General features: G+C 43.6%; 1 protein-coding gene across 3 annotated transcripts in view; it reads left to right on the top strand.

Annotated features, from left to right (window-relative positions):
* The first annotated feature begins 14,588 nt into the window (after positions 1-14,588).
* LOC112560528 (putative carbonic anhydrase-like protein 1) overlaps positions 14,589-21,215 on the top strand; it is a 43,314-nt gene continuing 36,687 nt past the window's right edge. Inside the window, exons 1-2 of one of the 3 annotated variants that reach the window (XM_025232447.1) lie at positions 14,589-15,136; positions 17,299-17,680. The gene's annotated coding sequence lies outside the window, so the exon portion shown is untranslated. Of the gene's footprint in view, positions 15,137-17,061; positions 17,681-21,215 lie in introns of those variants that run through there. The other 2 variants (XM_025232448.1, XM_025232446.1) reach the window with 2 other exon arrangements.

Here is a 21,215-nt window from a genome sequence, read left to right as displayed (position 1 = left end):
CATAAAGAGGACGAGGAAAAACCGAAAAGAGGTCGAAATGGGTGGGAAAGAAAGAGCAGGGCAATAGCTAGACCAGAAACTCCATCCTGTGTTGATAGATCAATGACATGTTAGCCTTGTGGAGGCTTGTACGAGGCTTCCCTCGGCGTCTCCAGCAGCACACCCTGTGCTTAGACCCATCTTTACAGCCACACAGCCTCCGCTCGTCAGAGCTCGCAGTTATCAGAGATCAGTGGTTTGGCTTGCAAACAGGATTAGGACACCATAAAAATACTAAGAAGGGGCAAAAAAACCTATTTTTTTCTCTTATGTGCACGATGCCAGAACGCTTGTTGTCAGCTGAAGCAGAAGTATCAACAGTGAGAGTAAAGGATGAAACAAAAGAAGTGATTTTTCTCGCTGGCTTGCTTTCTTATTTTTGTTCGATTTATTTTTATTTATTTGATATTTCCGTTTTTACCTTTTCCTGTAGGAATATCTAAGTTGAGATTGATTTGCAGTGCTTAGTATAATGTTTTATTGCTGACATTTCACTGCTCCATAGCCATACTATAGATTTGTTGACGCGTTCTCAGTTCGGACACATTGTAAATATGCGTTAGCTTGTTTACAGCTTTGTTGATGGTTTGGCCCATGGACCTCTTCTCAAAAACAGCATCACGAATTCGCTCAATAAAACGAAGTCAAAGATATCATTCTTAATGTAAGATACTGTTGTTTTTTTTTTTTTTTTTTATCACCAACACTCTTAAATCACATACACAATCAACCACGCACAGACAACCATAGCGCGCGCAACACACGAACGCAGAGAAAGAAAGTCGAATATATAGATACAACTTCTTGTGGGGGAGAGGAACAACTAATGAAGAAGCAGGGAGAGCACGTGGCACGTGGCCAGCGGCTGGTACATCAATCTCTCTCTATGGTCACTTCATTTCCGACCAGGAGCTGTGTTCATTCCTGATGTCTAGAACAAGAGCACACGTCAACCATGTGATACAGGCTACTGTAGGAAATGAAACCAGCCCCTATTATTTTCAGGAGTTTGGGATCAGGACCCTTGATACATAAGCGTTGTTTGGGTTCTCCTCGATTCTAACTTTATAATAATCACACTTGATTAGAACAGGAGACAGAAAATGCGAGCAGTCAGACGTGAAGGCACGCGTGTGAAGAACAAATGTTCAAAGTATATGACAACAAATGAAGCGAAAACACCAAAGATGCTCAATAACTAGAGCAAATGTGGTTCAAGTGGGTAAGAAAGTAACTTTAAGGAGAACTCACCCAGATTTGGGGACACACTTTAAAAGTGCTCACTAGACCAGGGGTGAGCAAAGTTTTCATTTCGCGGTCAGGTCTCAAAATTCTAAGGTGTGGTGTGGGGCGGGCCGGTAAAATACCAAAAACCCAGGGCAGGTGACTACACAACAAACATAGTGATAATGGAATGGACAACAAATGCGTATATAATGGCGTTCAGTTACCGAATTTATTGAGTAAAATGAAGCTGTTTGAATTTGCTCACAATGAAACTTGTAAACCAGTCTGTCCTTTGAAGTCAGCCGCCTCCGATGTTCTCTAAGGACTCCATCAAACAAGTCAGCCACAGGGCCGCCGAGAGCCAGCCCGGGCCCCGGGACAGACGACCTCTCCGGGCCCCTTGTACTTGTAATCGTAAATTATTTTCCCAGTACAGTATATAATGTATGTTTACAATCGAATCTCAATATCTACACTCCAAACTCAACTTCTGCATGGTAATTCTTGGATGTTCTGTCCTTAGACTTTAAAGAAAAAGAAAAGGAGAAGAAGAAAAAAAAAATCCACTGACCAAGCCCGGGCCCCCTTGACAGCCGCGGGCCCGGGTACACCAGACCCCCTGTCCCCCCCTCTCGTCAGGCCTGGTCAGCCATGTTATTTGTTATCTTTGTACCTTGTCTGTCTTAGAATGTTACGGACTGCTGATTTCTAACGCTGTTATACATCATAAATTACATTTTAGTCAAATTAACAGAGGCTAAATAAAAAAGAAAATAAGTGTATTTCACATTTTGGCAGACAGGCCGGTCCAAAGGCGAAAGTCGTAGTTTGCACACCCCTACCCTGGACTTTGTAAACAGGAGGAAAAATGTTTTAAACTGTATCAAACAGAAAGCACTTCCAAGTGCTATGACGACATGGACAAACAAAAGACAAGAAAAGTGAACGATATAAATATAATAAAAATATGGTATCAATATAAGTATAAATATAACCTGCAAGAGACGCTAGAGGCGCCAGACATATTACAAGAAAAAGGAACACAGCTGGCTAAGGGTAGAAATGGATTTACGACAAAATAATAATTTGTTAAGCCGAGATAAAAGGCTAGAGGTCAAGAGGAAGCCTGGACCGACACATCAGCAAACAAACAACGGAACGGACTGGCAAACGAGGGATCGAACGGAAAACGTTGCTCGTAAAGGCGCCATGTGAGGAATAATAGGCGGATCGATGCTAAATTGATCGATCAAGCACTCAGATGATTGAACAAATGTTCGGGTGTACGGTTGTGATGGAAAATCTTTGTCACTGCCTCGTGCAGCTGTTCTTTCACGGGTCATGAACTCAGCTGTTCTTGCCCAGCTCACGGACGCAGCTGTTCTCTCGTGGGTTGTGGAAGCAGCTGCAGAAGTTGTGGAAGCAGCTGCAGAATCCTGTCTTCCCAGGAGCGTGCTGCTCAGACCTGACATTTGTGCTCAGTGATGCGTGTCTGTGGGGAGGATATGGACTCCATCGGTGCAGCCATGCGGCCCCTGCCAAAAATAAAGATGGTGGATTCACGTCACTGGTCAATGGGAGTATCTCCTTCATCCGCTGGACATGATGTTGTTAACAATAAGTCCTCTACAAACCTCGGTGATGTGCAGTTTGCAGGACGGACAGCAGCCGTATCTTGTCTGCAACCGGGGTTGACTGACATATGGTCAAGACTTCTGTTTAATTTTTTTTCTGGTGAACTTATATCTCCATGCAGCTGTGCTTTACAAACTCTTGGCTCACAGCCGTTTGGACAAGGTAATATTATGTTGATAATGTTGATAATGATTCGGATGACACCATGAAAACATGCATGGATAAAGATGAATAAGTGAGAAGTTAAAGGAATAAATAAGTACATTTTATTATGAAACATGCAAATATAGTGCCAGTCCTCATGCAGTACATGTATTTATCTTTGAACACTTACTGGCTTACACTTCTGGTGTACCCTTGGTGCCCTTGCTAGTCCACATCATTTTTTATTTTTTTAGCTCAACAAAAGTTTTCTGTGAGGAGGCAGACAGTTTTGTTACTCATTACCAGAAATGAATCTCTACCTTGCCAGAGCAGCCTTAAATAAAAGACAAGAAGTCCTCATTATGACCACGACTTTGCCTCAACCCCATCACAGGCAAACCCCAGGATTTCATCTCGGTCTTTGGACACCTAGCACAGTAGACCAAAAAACTTGAAGAATACAACACACATCGCCTGTGGTTGTGTTTTCTAAATTAGAATGTGGACGAGTTAAAAAAAACCGTGTATGCAGCAGAAAAAGAGGAAGGCATGTACACATTAACAAGCCCGTTTAAAAATGACAAAGTAAAATAAATTTTATTGTTATATTAAGCACATGAATATTTTTATTATTTTATTAAGCTTATTTAAAATGAACAAATGTCAATGCAAAAAGCAAAGCAGATAGTCGTGTAAGAAGTTAGCCAACAAGGCACAACATCTTTGGGAGGGGAGGGAGGCTATAATGTATACAAAACACATGGTCTAGAAGAGAAAGTGCTGACACCATGACACCATCAAGCAACTAGCTTCATCTCTTAATTACAGAGTGGCTCCTCCTTCAGCGGTTAGCAACGACGTACATACGTGGTTTCTAGATAAGAAAGATCGATAGCTCGCCATTCCTTGCGAAGCTGATGCCAATACGAGCTTGTGTAGAAATCGAAAACAAATCAAATGATACACCACGACCACGAGTGATACTGCAGCAGACTGAAGCCTTGAAGTATTGAATGGGAGCGCGCGCTCTAATGGGCCACCAACAGCTGCTAAATACTGGAAAAGGGACGAATGCCTTATTTGCAGACACAACTTCACGCGGGAACGTATTGACCGGCCGACACCTCCCCCCATTTCCCCCAAAAAAAGTCACAGAACATGGCCAGGCAGCCAACGAAGCAAACACAAACAAACAGAAGTGTAATCAGGAGGGCTGCGTCCAGAATCTTCAGCCAAGGAAGCGAGCACAAACACAGAGGTATGACCGGGAGGGCTGCTTTCATAATCGTTGCATATCTCTAGAAGATGATCAGGAGAGGAACGTTTCGAAAAAAGAAAATGACAGAATAATGTGTCCATCTGACAAATTAACATGCGGCGAAAAAGATTGAAAACAGACCGCGGAGACATCGTCATTTTTGTTTGTCTCCCTTGCCGATGTTGTCTCATGCATGACGTTGATGGCAACAGTTTAGTAATTTATTTGAGAATATTCTCAAATTATATGTTTGAGGAACTACTTTTGAAAGCAATATCAGACCAAGATGAATTTAAATTTAAAACTATTCTGGTAACAAAGTTGTCCAAATGTAGATTACTACCCCTGATGTAAGCGATGCTCCACTACAATAATCGCCCCTTACATGACAGACTTGGCAGTTATTATCATACCTTGTTATTTTGTTCTCAGAAAGCTGTTATATTAATTTTAATTTAAAATTTTTATTTTTATTTATATGACAAAGAAGTAGTCGAGGTAGCAGCACCCTGAAGCATTGCACTCTTCGAATAAAAAGCCTGCGGGACGCAAGTTTGGAAACCTCAACCCACGATCTCTGCGTAAAGCTTCCGTTGCAGTCGTCAGTGAGATTTCGGTGCAGGAGGACTTGGCGTGACCCCAACACTCGTTCCACAAGTCTTCAAATGGCAGACGACCCCTAACTTACATAAAAGGATGCTTTCTACACCTCTGATGCTAAACCCGTGGTTATGTGTTCAAAAAGATCGAACCTACTGCCTATGGCCTTTCTCTTCTGACACGTTGTAATCACAGGGAGGAAAGTTGCAAAAGATATTCTACAGAGAAATCGATCCTCCAGCTTCTGAGAGTCCGTCACATTCGAATGTTGTTGATGTTGTTATATCACATATTAAGACAACGCTACAGATTTTTAAGATGTAAATTATCGAGAGAAATTGAATTTATTATATATGTGTGTGTGGTGGTTGTTTGGTAAAATGGTTTTTAAAGTAATTACCTTTTCGACAAACACATGTAAACAAATATACACACCACCATATCAACATCATATATACAAGTAATATTATGCAGGGATAACTGGGTACAAGCAGACCCCCAGTATATATTCCACTCACACATCTCGCAGTGAATGAATAGCAGCCCCTCTCGTAGCGGTTTCGGACAGAAGTGATTAATACTTGTAACTGGAAATGGCATCGAAGGAAAACATGGTCTAATTTACGACCCTGTGACGACAGATCCGAGAAGGGAATAAAACTCAAAAAGCCGAATGCTGGTCCCTTCTCAAAGGGGCGTGATGGATGCGAGTCTAAAGCAATTTGCCGCGTTTTCTGTTCAGAACGAGCTCGCTGCTCTGACGGCGGCAAAAAATTGCCGCGGACCGTTTGTTTTTGCCGCTTTTTGACCACTTTTCCTTCGACCTGGCTGCGGTCTGAAGCAAGAACTTAATTGTGCAGTATCTATCGGAAATACATATTACAGGGACAGTGATACTCATCGTCAAATATTCAACTGAAACTTATCAACTGTATTGCTGACGGCAGCTAGAAGTATCTCATTTTTGAAGTTGAAGATGAGGAATATCATATAATTTTTTTTCCTGAAGATTTTTTCGATTTGAGAATGTTGTTTGAGATGGTTTTTTTTTTATGTTATCTGATGAATCAAAACCAATGCGTGCAGTCAATAAATAAACATTGAAACCTCTGGAGAAAAAAGTGGATGTATAGTTACAATAAAGACAAAGTTATTTTCGTCGGCAACAGTTACTATGAGTAAACGTATAATTAGCTATTCAAAGATATTGATAAATATAAAGGTTAGTACATAGAAGAAAGTAAAGAGAAATCACGGATAACTGTAATATCCTGTGATATATAAAATACCAGAATATGTCGTAAATTTAATTTTAATAATTGCTAATAAAACAATGGAACATATAGTTCATATTTTGGCTCTAAGAAAACAAAATGACATACAGACAGACAGACAGACAGACAGACAGACAGACAGACAGACAGACAGACAGACAGACAGACAGACAGACAGACAGACAGACAGACAGACAGACAGACACAATAAATGCTACAGATTGAAAAAAACCCAGCGTTCCCAGCGTGCGGGCAAAAGTTTCGAGCAGATTCTTGGATAGAGCAAAAACTCCTCTCGAACAGATCGAATCTCGAATGGATCGATTCTGGGAGGAAGGAAAATTAGATTACTTCGATTACTTCTCGACTCGGAATTGTGAAAAGACTCACAGTCACGCTGGGAGGGTCGACTGCGAGCGTCTTCCGCATCGAGAATTTTAATCTAAACCCTCGGACACTTGTGTGGAATGGCGAGTGTTTAGTGCTTATTACACGGGAAGTGGGCCCAGCAGAGTGGCCATTGTGGGCGGCTACTAGACGTTAACTGAACACATTTGTGCAGAGAGCGTGTCCGTGTTTGCCTGCCCATAAAAAGGCGACTATGTAATGGCCGTCTTCCTTCAACCCCTGTAACAGTGTAATAGCTTCACGCACGCGCCATGTCGCTGAAATTAAAGGATCTGACACAACGTCTGCTTTCTCTCGCCTGCATGAACAATACTGGGGGGACTTTTCCAGTCCGTTAAATCCTGACAGGCGACAGTTCTCATCTGCGAGGGACAAAGGCACTGCTTAGCGAAGATGCACTGCATGCAGCACGTGACCTCTGCTCACGCCGTGCTGGCGATGACAACTAACAAAAAGTCTCGTCGGTAAGTCTCGCACCTCGCGAGACCTGACCTGTGACGTCATGTTAGTGTAATGCGTGACCCCTGTTTAGAGTCATACCAGTCGAGCTACGCAGTCTGTGATGTCACTGCAGGGGCTCCCGCTACGTCAATCGTGTGACGTGAGTGTCGCGTCACGCAGGATGCAGTATGTGATGTGTGACCCCAGTCTCAGGTCATGGCAGTGGAGCTAGGGAAGGTAAGAGTGACGTCAGCAGGCAGGCGGTGACCGTAAATAATGCAGGAAGCGAGCGGTTGGTGTCCGCTGCAGGCGGGTAATGTCAGTCGCTCGTGTTTCACACCGGTCCTGTTACATAATGTAGCACACCTGTGTTCTCGATCGGGTCGGCTTCTTCGCACACCACACCGGGGGCGCTGCAGCGGGCGGAAGACCGTAAGAAAAGATATCAAAAACATTTGAAAACGAAGTCAACAACTGCTGACAGTTTACGTACATCTGAATGATATTGAAAGTACACTCGACATGCTGAGCTCACATAAAAAAAAAAAAAAAAAAAAAAAAAAAAAAAAAAAGAAGCCACATAAAAGAACAACAACACAATGCGTAAAAACTTAACTGAGTTAATATGACAGAAAACTAAACAGTTATGACATTTCTCTCAGCCTATAAGCGCGATTCAGGGAAGTAGTTATAACTCAATAGTTATTACAACATTAGAGAAAGAAAAAAAAAGAATTACAGAGAGAGGAGAGATCGGAGTGTCAGATCGAGACGGCAGAAACAAATCTTGTCAAAAGTTGTCAATCTTTTTCTACTTTTAAACTTATCAATCCCTTCTGACTCCTGAATCCTGTTATTTTTTCTGAAAACACCAAATTCACGAAAATCTCTACAGCGACAAAAGGAGGGAAAGTCTGTGTGGTGAGTAGCCAGAGGTGCATTGATCACGCTTCTGTCAAAAGACGTGGACGACTTGTTATCAAATTAAAATGTTCTCACTTTTTGTTTTGTCCCAGATGGGACATTAACGGGCCAATCAAAGAACGCCACGCGGGAGTTGTTAGTGTCCGTGACATGGAGGGAACAAGACACACAGAAGCAAGTGATTTTATTGGCTGGATGCCATTTTGCCGGAGAGGGTTGACTGTGAGAGGTGTAGGGGGGTCCTCTTAGCCCCGCACATTAACCTTTGAAGCTGTACTCCAACCTGCGCCTCAGCTGCACTATGCAAGAGCATGCACACCAACTCATTTCTTTGTGTGTATTTAAGTCGACGCATATACGTCACAAATGCGTGAGTTACAAGCTCGACGCATATGAATACATTCATTTACTGCTTTGCTGGCAGGGATACTCGGCTTTGCCCAGGCTGACTTCTATCACTTACTCTTCCAGCTGTGATTTATTGTCAAGTTTCGATCTGTCGCTTCATTTGAGTCAAGGTTGTACATGTGTGTAGCGAAATAACGAAACACGTGTGCTCCTAATGTCCCTTTCTTAACTTGAAAGGTTGACAGGTCGTGGTCAGTAAAAGGGCACAACGCTTTCGAGAAGGTGGAGATAAAAACTGCGGGGATACTAGCCTCCAAACAATTCACTCGCCTTCTTCCTTCCCTGTTTCTGTATTTCACTCCGTCAAAGTTGACTCTTTGAAATCAAATTTGCAATGATTTGTAGAAGCGCGTTGAAAGTACTTGTACTTCTGCTTAGTTTTTTTTATTATTTTAAATCCTCGACAACATCTTAGGACATAAAAATATGCTCTGGACCAATGAACAGAACAATGACAAAGACTTCATGAAAAATCTCTGGTAAGTTCAATGGGTATGTAATCACAAAAAAATAAAAGCAAATAAATAAATGCGGAGGGATGTCGCCTTAAACCTTGTAAGGTCGTATGATCTCCATATTTTCGCCACTCCCTCCATACCCCGTCCCACACATAGGTCAAGAGTGGTGGGTGGACACCTCTAGCATCTCTACAAGGCTGGTTGAGAAGGTGGGGGAGGTTGGGTAAGGGTGTACCCGTCGATACATCAAGCCTTTTATTTGGTTGATTTTTGTTTCAGTCTTTCATCCTCTAAGCTATGGAATCGACAGAATATACAGTGGTACCTCGACATACGAGTGCCCTGACATACGAGTGTTTTGAGATACGAGCCGCCGAGCGAGCGATATTTTGCTTCGAGATAAGAGCAAGATTTGAGATACGAGGAATCGCACACTACACCGCTGCACACGACCCCAACATGCGGGGCGGATGTTGGGGTCGTGTGCAGCGTCTAACAGTTTCTCCCACCTCAGACTAGACCTCAGTCTGTGTGCTTGTTTCCCTCGTGTTCATAGCATTTTTGATAAGTTGGGTTCGCGTTTTTTCGCTTTTTGTATATTTACAAAACATTATCACATTTATTTTTGTAACCATGGGTCCGAAGAAGAAGATGATGTCTATTGAATTAAAGCGCGAAATGGTAGGAAAACGTGAGCAAGGTGTGCGAGTAATTGACTTGGCGAGGATGTACGGGTGTAGCACATCAATGATATGTTCTGAGCTTAAACAGGAGTTGATAAAGGGTACAACGCCAGCTAAGGGCGTTACAATAATTTCTAAGCTCCGGACTTCTCTCCATGAAAAGATGGAGAAACTATTGACTGTGTGGGTGACAGAGAAGCAGCTTCAAGGAGGAACCTTAACACAAAGCATCATGTGTGAGAAGGCTCGAGCGATTTACGGTGATTTGCTGAAGCAGATCCCACACACTTCCACAAACGTAGAATTTAATATGTTTTTATAGAATATGTATTTGTTATTCATAAATAAATGTTTCTTCTTGTAAATACACTTTTTCTTATTCAAAAACACTTAACAAAAACAACTGAGGTGGTGTTTTTGGAGCTGGAACGGATTAATGGCATTTCAATGAATTTCAATGGGGAAAATTGCTTTGAGATACGAGCAATTTGACATACGAGCAATGTTACGGAACGAATTAAACTCGTATGTCGAGGTACCACTGTACAGTGAACATGAACACGCTTGCCTGCCGGGCTATCAGTCTTCACTGAGTCGATAACTACAGACTCAACATAAATATCAGCCCAGACCTGTCTCAAAGATTTTTTTTTCATACTTATTTGTCTCTGATGTGGTTTATATTTTGTGATTCTGGACGTTTGTATTTGAGAATATTGTCCTTGTGTTGATCATCTACAAAACAAAACTGCATATCCTTCATAAAATACAAAGAAAATCCACTGGAATCACAACTCAGGAAGTCCCCACAGTTCTTCCGAAACACAAAAGTGTGCGATAGATTTTGGGAAGAACGTGAGAAAAAAATTCTTTGAGACACTTGTCGGGAAGAATATCAACTTTTGTTTCCGAGCGGCAATATCATCGACCAATGAAATCTCGCAACAATTCCCAGCTTTGGAGGACATTGAACGGTAGTAGAAAGGATTTGACAGAAAAATGTTCTTCAGCAGCGCCAATGTTGCTGCTTGGGTTTAAATATTAAAGGTAGGCGCCAGAAAGTGCGGCGGACGGGCGCTGTAAGGGCATGCTGTGGGTTGCCAAAGAGAGGCTGGCGTGTACAAAAGATGGCTTGAACTTTGACCTCACTTCAGACTGGGGATCGCAGCAAAAGGAAAAGGGACGATAGATTAAAAAAAAAAAAAAAATCGAAGATTTTTCGATTTAGAAGTGTAAGCGTCCAGCTTCGCAAACAAGTTGACGAAAGTAACGGACCTGAAGGAAAACAAAAGAAAGAGAGAATGAAAAGAAGAGAAAGACAGTTATGGCTAGGTTTGGGAGGGGGAAGGGAGAAAGTGGAATAAAAGAAGGTGGAATGGAGGGATTTGTCAGGCGTGCGTTCCGCATTGATATCAAGTATAACTGGAATAACAGATAACAGAAACTGTCTCACATAAGATGAGTAGTGTTCACACGTCTAGCAGGCCGTTGTGAGATCTCTCTGTTTCTGCTGTGTATTGTAAAACGCAATGAGTAAATGCACGTGAAAGATTTATAAATGCATCATCATCATCATCGTCATCGTCTTCGTCGTCATCATGATAATGATCATCATCATCATCATCACTGACCTATTGTGCACGAAAACAAAAACAAACCTCGGTTTTTGATTTGGTAATTTGAACTTTAGTCTGACTTTGCATGACTCGTATTCGTGACAGGTTTGTAAAAAGATCACACACACACACACACACACGCACGCACGCACACACACACGCACACACGCACGCACCACGCACGCACACACGCACGCACACACACACGCACACACGCACGCACGCACGCACGCACGCACGCACGCACACACACACGCACGCACCCACACACAGCTGATGGAATTGAATCGTCCCACAAGACACGATTTTAAAAAGGTTTTTGTTATCTGAGGAGCGCAATAGTCCGATGACTAGTGCGATGGAGAAGGCTGCTGGTCACCCGGAAGGAGAGGGTTGGGCTTCACACCTTACACGTCACGTCTCTTAGATACGGTGAACCACTTAAGGCTCCCGGCTTTTAGGCCAGTAGATTATAGAGCTTTCTACCTCTTACCGCCTTTTGTTTGCGGAAGCTTAAGCATGCACCCATAAGCTCTCAGTCATGCAATCACACGCACGCGCACATTTATCATAAAATAAACACGCGGAAAAAACACATTGACATGTATAGTCTTAATAAAATATAAACATAGAGAAAAAAAACCAACCCACACACACATAGCAGATGAAGTCCGCTGAAAAAAGAAGATCATGAAATATTTTAGCCGGGGTAAGAATCATCGCATCAACTGTCACACGCCGGCAGGTTTCATTGTTTTACTTGAAAGCACTTTCATCTACTTTGTTATATTGTGTTAGTGAATTGGTCGATGAAAAAAAGAGGAGACTAGAGTGGCTGAAGCGAAAAGAAGCAACCTCTGATCACCAGCTTTGTGAACAGAAGAGAGAAGACCTGAACCCAGGACAATAAATCCTCCTATCAGTAGTGACATGCGAGCTTTTCCCCACGAAATTGCTGGAACTACCCGCTGTACCCGCTGTTAGACTTACACCCGATTTGCCACCCGTTCTTAGCCCGAATCAGACGAACGAGAGTGGATGCAACCAATCAATGCGCCGGATCGCTGGACGCCGACAAGTAGGGTTCCGCTTCACTGCACACGGTCGGGCTGAGGGAGGCTTTGTTCTGAAGACGTACCACAGGTGAAAGTTTCCCAAGCAAATGACAACAGTTTGACAACGGTCTTCGACAACAGAAGACAGTCTTCTTGTATCGTTTATCGAAGTTTTTTTTCTCCCCGTGTGTTCTTTGTCTTGTTTTATTAAAGGCAGCGTGTGCATGTGCGTGCAGGCTCACTGAAGCACGTGAATGATGGAGGAGGCGGGAGGTGGGTCATGATTGTGAGTTCCCATGTTGTCAGGGAATCTTTAAAACGACCGAATTTTCTACTCCTAAAAGGTATCTGGCTTTTTCAGTTTAAAAAAAAAATCTCCATGACCTCAAGTCTACGTTTAGTTTCGACAATGACACATTGCAGGAAAGGTCTCACAGACCAAAGTTCATTCGTTTCTGTTCATGTCCATTTGCAAGAGGACGACAAGATGTGAGGGCAGCGAACTCTGTAGCTGTGGTTTCCCTGGCACACGAGGTGTTGCAGTCGGGTCTCGTGAAGACCGTGGGAGTTGCGTGACTTTGGGCGATAACTCTGCCTTGGAAGCCATTTTCTGACGTCTTGATGACCATTCTGTTTCGCCATGGGCGCTGGTTATTATGGGATCAGTGACATGGTCGTCCCGCCACTCGCTCTACCTGCCTCAAGATTAGATCGCAAGGAGTAGGTCATTAAATGATCGAAGTCGACACACTCTCAAACACATACGCACACACCATTCTAGCACTTAAACAGACACACAAGCTCAACCACACACGAGCGCATGGACGCACAGAGATGCACCCAACCATCCATCCATCCCCTCCCCCATCCACACATGTTCGCGAAGGACACATACACACGCACACAATTTTAACGCTTTCACATTCACTCAGTTGTAGTCTAAGTGATGAAATAAGAGCTGAAGACCTTAAACAAAAGTTTTTGAAATCGTTACTCAACCTAAAACCAAAGAGCGAGCTAAAGACAGAAAAGTAACAAAGTTAAGTGATCGCTATTTTACATAACAAATCATCCAAAGAAATAATTATGGAAACCATGGCCGACAAACTCGTGTAAGACAACATACCGAAATAACTTCTCAGCTTCTAAATGCCTTTAGAATAAGTTTTCTGTGTTTCTCGTCCTAGCAGCAGCACCAGCAGCTGTGCCTCCTGTCCCCTCCAGTTTCTGGCATCACGTGACTTGTCCTCTCCTTGTGTCTCACTGAGCAGCTGTCACGCTTCCAGCGCCCGTCGTAATCAGCCAAACTGTCTTTTAGGCCACGTGTCTCCCCTAGTTTTCTGTGCCTTCAGTTACCTCCTTCTTATCTGCTTTATTGTTGTTGATTTTGGAAGGGAAAGTGCTTCCACCTCGAGGTGATTTCGCACTGTGGGAAATAGGGATCTTAGGGGGATGTGAGTGAAGAGAGGGGGAAGGGTCGCTGTGTTGTCTACGCTTGTTTGTGCTTTCTTTTTCTTGTTGATGTTTCGGAGGTTTGTCAAGTCTGTTTTGGTGGTGAACTGTGTTTGTGTCCTCTTTTCCTGTTTTTATCTGTGAAGTCTGCCAAGCTTGTAGTGGTGATGTACTGTGCTGGTGTCCTCCATTCCTGCTGCCGCCGCTTGCTATTAGAGCCTAGGAAACCTGTCAAGTCTCTCCTAGTGGGGAACTATAGTGGTTGCCGTGTGGCTTGTGTTGTTTTGTTCTAGATTATTTGGCTTTCTGTTGTTTTTTCTTCTACATAAATGGCTATGTTGTCCAGCGTTGACCCTTTGCCTATCTTATATTAGTAAAGTTTGGGTAGCTTGTCGCTATTGATACTAGTAATGAAAGTATATTGTGCCATAGTTCTTTAGGTGGGTTGGCAGTTATTAAGGTTTAGCGAGTGCCAGTCTGTATTTAAAACGTTTTAGTTCTTCTTTTTTTGTTTTGTTTTCATTGCACTCCAACAGCACATGTGAGGTGCTAAGTGTATACCCACAGCCACATGAAGGAGGCTCTTTACATCTTGTTAGCCTCATTCTAGCTATTTTGGTTTGTTCAGACCTCTTCGACTTTAAGAACATCAAAGTGTGACTAGGCTGGTCGTCTAGTACCCTTACCTTCATTTTTGTATTCTCTTCGCACCTTATTTTTAGTGCTGGTTTTATGGCTATTCTTCTATCTGCTGGTGAAATAAGGATGTTTAGGTTGGTGACTTAGGGTTTTTTGTTGTTGTTGTTTTTTTGTTTTGCTGCAAGTCTTCCTAGAGCAGTGGTTCTTAACCGGGGTTCGATCGAACCCTAGGGGTTCGGCGAGTCGGCCTCAGGTCAAGACACACCCACAACTCGTGATGAAACTAAAGAAGGGTTCGGTACCTCAAACAAGGTTAAGAACCACTGACCTAGCGCATCATGTTCCGTCAGTTACCTCCCTCTTATGTGCCTTCCGTTACCTCCCTTGGGTCCCTGTGTCAACCTATTTTCTCCCTCCTACCTCACCGCCTCACCGGGAGGTACTGCGTCAAGCGCCGTCGTGGGTTCCGCGGAGCAAAGTCTTCTGTCGCCGAGCTTTAATGTGGATCTCGCGTGCCGTGAGTCACACAGTGACATGTGCGCCAGTCCTCACTCACTCCCCTTTTCCCCTTTTCCAATCTTTCCTTTTCTTCGCGTCCACCTTCTGTTCCGGTGTTTGCTGCGGAGAGTGTTTCAGCCAAACAGCTTCCTACAGCGCCACCTACAGTCCTGCTGCTCGCAAGAAAATGCAAGAATGAGTGTCGCGTAACACACTGACGACTTGTGGAAGGGAGAAGGGAAAGGAATAGAGGAGAGAGGGAAGTGTGCGGAGATGCGGAGAGAGCAGATGGACACTGGAAACATGTCCTTCTTGGAGGCGGAGCTGAGAGTACACTAAGGTCAAGTAATCAGCGCAAGGAGCATCGCGGAAACAAGGTGAGCGATACAATCCGTTTTTTTTCCATCCGTCCTTCCCTCTGAAACTCTGTTACTAATGTCAGCTTGTACACACAGAAGGGAAGAGGCTGGAGGAGAGAAAGAAGAAGAGAAAATAAACAACAACAAAAACGAGAGGGTAGGGAGAGGTAGAGAGAAGGAAGGGAGGAAGAAAGAAAAGAAGATGTAGGACCAGCAGTCCTCGGCACACATTTATTTAAAGCACAACCTTCAAAAAGTCCCGCTCCCCAGCCGCACATTTATCACGGAGGCAAATCTGCGCAGAAAGTTGTGGCAGCGGCCCGCTAGCTAATCAATTGGTAGGCGCGCTTATTACGAGCATCCAAGTGTTATGCCAGGGGCTCTCGGCCCTCACTCCGGCCGCTGGAGTGATTATGCTGTAGGCAGGAGGGCTCGCAGCTCAGCGCCCCTTCTGGCAGAATACATTTCCTGAACAGAGAGAGAGACAAAAAAAAAAAAAATCAGCAGCCAATGTTCTGTAGCATTTAAGTTTCGGGCAGATTTGCTTCCCTTCTTTTTTTTTTCCATCCTAAACTTAAAAACTCACTCTATTTATTTATCGGTTTGGTCCATTTCTAGAAACGGGATGTCGACGAGAACACGTTTGATGATCCTTTTTCCCCCGCGAGATAAGACGATGCGCCGTAAGACAGGAGAACATCATTGTATTTGGAAGAAGACGGGAAGACAGGAGGACGATTAGGCGTTGAGGAAACATCAAGGATGTTAGGGGATGACAGAAAGATGGTAGCGCAGGTGACGCGTTGTCATCTTGTCAATACTTCTGACTGACCTTTAAGCCCCTCTCCTCCCTAAGGTGTATTTTTGGAATGTTTTTTTCCCTTTTACATTCAGGCAATGGACTGTAAACTTTCTTGTTTAAGGCATTGCGATTCTGTGTATCATGTTGGCTGTGTGTTCCGCAATCCTAAAATTTGGTTATGTTTATGTTTATGTTTATGTTCCATATGTTTAGTGCGTTTATCACTGTGCCACAATCTGAACCTATCTATATTACCTCTTTTGCAATTTAAAAAACTGCTCTTCTCACTTCTGCCACGGTGAAATATTTTGTTAATCGACTTCTACACAACAGTCTAAGGGTATGTAGCTCTAGTGTTCAACAGTCTGAAGACATTACCCAAGTCCAGTCCAAAGGTATTAATCTTGAGTCCAACAGTCTGAAAGAATAGTCATTATATTGTCATGGTTTCCGACAGTCTGAATGCATAAGGCTACTACTGTCTGACACTCTGAAGGTATAATCTTAGTGTCCAACAGTCTGAAGACATTACCCAAGTCCAGTCCAAAGGCATTATTCTTGAGTCCAACAGTCTGAAGGAGTAGTCATCATATCCATGTGTTAAGAAAAAGTCGTAAAGTTTAACACTGTGAAGGTATTGTTGTCATGGTTTCCGACAGTGTGAATGCAAAAAGCTGCTGTTCGACACTCTGAAGGTATAATCTTATGTCCAACAGTCCGACACCACTGCCGTATAGCAACCAACAACCTGAAGGCACAGCCCGTACGTGCAGCAATTAAAACAATCTTTTTCAGGCTTTAGCATCCTTCACCTGCTTGAGTCTGACAATTGTCCAGAAGGACGGAGACGCCGACACTGTTGAAGAGCAGGTGGCGCCACTTGACACTGACGACGCGAACGAGACCGTCACGCGCAGCCCAGACATCCCTCCTCAGCGTGACGTCATGCTCGCTGCTGTCCGACTGACGGCGCTAATGAATCAATTTGCTCGGCAAGTAAAAGGTCCCGCCACAAGTGATGTTTCTTTACATGGCGATCGAAGAAAGGCACCATGGCGACCACAGACCCGACCGTGGTGACTGAGAAAGAAGGGTGAGACGGTAGGGGAGGAGGAAGGAGAAGAAATATCGGGGAAAGGGGGTTAGGCAGAAATCGCTCCGATTGTATCAGCCCGCGTATACCTCCCATCTGCAACCACCCTACCTTCAGATCCAGCAGTGTAAAAAAATTTTTTTTTCTTTTGAGCGGTAGGGTGGCATAAGACTCGATCGAGAGATATAGGGTAGAGGCTGCGCTCACAAAAGGGGGAAAGAAAAGCTCGTTGGCTCTCCCCGAAGAAAGTTTGTCTCAACACTTAGACTGTACCGACTGTTCCAGCTGCGCAGCAACAGCTCTTGAAGCAAAATCGATGCGACATCGCCGGCCACCTCGCGGTCTACTTTTGCAGAACCGCGGTCTGGAACAGGATGGGTAGGCAATGGCCACGAGGCGCTTCCCCGCCCGCAGCTGATTGGCTGGCGCTGACATGCGATTCACGCAAGTTGCTGAAGTAGCCCACCCAGGAGGGAGCGTCGGTCCCGGCTTGGCCCCCCTTCGTCGGACCTGGGCCATTGGACAACTGTCTACATCGGAGTTGCACCCGCAAAGTTGTCCGTGGTCCACACACCTGCAGTGACCAAGACTCCTTTTTTATTATTATGTTTTTGTCAAGCTGCTTCCAGAGACTTTCTTTTCAAAGTGTTACTTCATCTTATTCACGGTGAGGACTTAACTTTTTTTAAAAAAATAATTTTTAAGTGAATGTTTTGTTCTAACATTAAGAAACTGTTTTAATTAACTCGAATTCCTTTCAAAAAACTAAATTAATCTACAAGAAAAGTCTGGTTTTGAAAGGTTACGATTCAATCGAAGGCTAATTATATATATTGCAACTTTGGTTTATCATAATATCTGAGATTATTAGCATGAGTAAGACTGCAGTTGCAATGTTAACATGGCGTAAGATTCTCTTCCACGAACAGTTGTGAACGTTTAGAAAGAAGTCACTTCAAAGGGACAGATGCAGTAAGAACATCAGTCTCACTTGGTTTTCTTGTTAAACACGCCATCAAAGCATGATGCTTGTTATGCGCTTGTTTACCGAGGGCCCGGAGAAAGCTGCTTAACTACACAAGACGACGACAGTTGCTGGTGGGCGTGCAACCAATGGTGTGGGTGTTGGCACACCGGGTGTTTCAGCTAAAGTAGCTTTTCTCCATTTGGGACAAAAGTGTTGTTATCAGGTTTTATTTCTGGCTGACACTTTTCAATTATGGTTGTGGAGGAGAGGGAAAACGAAGAGGAAGAGGATTGTTTGCTGCATCAGTTTGCAGCCTTGACTGAACGAGAAGCTCTCCATCGGTACATAGTCTTTTTTTTATTTTCTAAACTGTTTTCATTTTCTCCAGCCTTAGACGACGTCCATGTCGTTCTTGGATGTCGTGGGTCTTTTTTTTAATGAGTATAATCTTGTCTTGGGGCATGTCTAACAACTTATGACGGTAGTTCTCTTCTTTATTTCCTAAAGGGGTGTGTGTGGAGATTTTCAGTTCCTGAAGGTGGCCATCTTTAGATTTTTAAATGAGGGTTGGGGGAACCTCTTCAGTTCTTTACGAAGTCGCGATGTCCTCTATAGTTCCAAACATTTGTTGTCTGAAAATGGCTCAACACAGTCTTTCTACTACTCTTTTTGTGGTGGTGGTGGTGGGTGGGGAGGGAGGGCAGAGTTCAGGCCTGTTCTGTCCATTTTCATTTCTGAGGCAGCAGACGTCCCTAGCGTCAGTCGCTGATTTCTGCTGCAGACACCGCGCCATCTCGGTTTGGCTGGAGTCAGAGGCCATTCTATCCTTCTTAGTACTCATGGTCATCTTGGTCATTGCTACGGACAAAGCGATTTTTTTGTAGACACAACAGTCTCTTAACTTTAACAACCCCCGCCACCACCAAAAAAAAATCGACATCATCAGCAATGTTGTATTATCAGGAGAATTTTGACCTCGAGCTGGTGGTGATGATGACCACAGAAACACAAAAAGTAATGGAAAAGATTCGAAAGAAACAGACCTTATGCAAGTTATAAATATTAGAGTAGAGAATATGAACTGTGTGCACTTCATTATTCTAAGCAAATAATTCATTTGGTTTGTAGCAGGCAACGATTCATCACAAATACACGAACACTGCTGTTTAATTTATCAATAATCAAACACCTGTTTGCTTAAAACACAGAAAGATACTACGTTCTGAAAAGTTTCTGTTGGTTGGTCGGTTGATTTGAAAATGGGATTTGAAGCTGCAAAGAAAGGGGTGATAGTGATGAAAGATAAAGAAACCGGAGTATGAAGGAGGAAAATCAGGCGTGTAAACAGGTTCCGAACACAGGAGGCTCGACCTTTCAAGTTCTTCACAGCTCGCACCATACGTTAACGTGCTAACGCGATATCATACATTCTTTGCTGTTTTAATGTTCGATGGCTTGGCGTTTATAACTACAATCATAATTTACACCTTACTGACCTACCACTAATTGTTGTGTTATTTATTTAGGGCCCAATGAGGTTTTTTTAAGAGCTTATATTGACAGAGAAGATGTCAGAATGATGCTAAGGATGGTGATGACCACAAGGATGTGCTCTTTCTTCAAGATGGTTTTTGTGTGTGTGAGGGGGCAGCTACACGATAACTGACTAGGTGGCTCTTATTCTCGGATTCAAAAGTCGTCCAATTTAATAGTTTTCTCGCTTTCCTGAAGCAATGTTTCATAGGATATCTTCTATATTTATTCTACCTTCCACAACACACACGCAGTACATGTAAGTGTCGAATTGTACATCGTCGTCTATCATCGATTGGGAAAATTGCGAATGGATACACGAGAACGAACCACGAAAAGTCTTCGAGACCGGTTCATATTTGCGGACTCACACGAGAAAACTTAAAGACCGAGCTCGGATTTCTGGACGTAAAAGGTTAACGTGTCATTCACCTTCCTGTCGCGCGCAGTAGTCGCCTCAGCTTCTCTGTCAGCTTCGTTTCCGTTGGCGCGTGGCTGCTTCACGCGACCGGTCTGTTAACAGGATGCTCTTCCTCCTCCCTTGGTCCTTCGTATCCCCTGCCCCCTCAACAACGATGAGACTGGGAAAAATATCCAGGGAGGTTTTTCATCCTCCCTCAATCTCCCGTCCTTGTCTACCCACCCCCATGTCTCTTACACTGTACTTCTCACCCGCCTCCTTCCCCAGACCCTGTCACCTCCTGGGTCCTTGCGCCGGCAGGTCACGTGGGTGGTTGCGTGCACTGGCCTGAAGCTACCAGCGGCTTTCGTCATCTTTTTTGTCAACAGTTAAAGGCTAACCCGAGTACAGGATAAATTTAAAAGGCTGCGATTGGTTCATTAAAGAGTACGGGTTCCCTAACCCTGAGCAATTAACTCAGTTCGGTTCCAGGGATATATTATTACCCGCGGCTTTGCAGGAGTAGAGATATTGTTTTGGCAATTCCTGGTTAACATGTGTCCACAGAACTGACATTGAGTCCAACCTTAAATGGCGCCAGAATATACCACTGAAGACAATGCGCATGCGTACACAGGTCTTTACACGGTCATAATCTGTCTTCCTGTCTTCAAGATTTTATTCCAAGTTCTCGTGACGCCCAGCGTGAAGACACCTGCCTAATCCTCAGAGCAGGAGGTCCGTTGGTGTTGGTCATAGCCTCGTAAGGACATCAGACATCTGCGACAAGCGCCGTGTTCTCCCACCCCTCTTCCCTTATTTGTTTTTCTTTCTTCATTAGAGGACAGGAACTGCCGATTATAATCATTTATTTAACAGTCTACAGTGTATATGTTTATATTGTAAATTTAGCAATATGTAAAAGGTATCAACATTATATCATGTTTGACGAATATGTCGTTCTATGTCCATCAACCTATTCACCTCTTCTGTCCACTTTCTTTATCACTGCCCATGTGCCTTTCCCTACTCTACCTCGACTCCATTTGCACGAACTTTTGACATGAATGTTTCTCTATTGACTAGAAAGTCGAATTTGGTTAATCCTTGATGTTTGACATTATAATTTGTTCAATATCTGACATTTGCTTTAAGTCTCTCTTCTTCCATCCCTTCATCTCTTCCCCCACCACATTTCTCCCTCTCGCGCGAGTGTTCCCTCTTTCTAGTTCTCGTTGCCTTAGCCCTGTGTATCAAGTGTAGCAAGCAGGCTGCAACGATCTGCCTTTTAGGAGTTCATCA

Source organism: Pomacea canaliculata, linkage group LG3, assembly GCF_003073045.1.
Source record: "Pomacea canaliculata isolate SZHN2017 linkage group LG3, ASM307304v1, whole genome shotgun sequence".
Lineage (NCBI taxonomy): Eukaryota > Metazoa > Mollusca > Gastropoda > Architaenioglossa > Ampullariidae > Pomacea > Pomacea canaliculata.
This window is presented reverse-complemented; position numbering and strand designations above follow the sequence as displayed.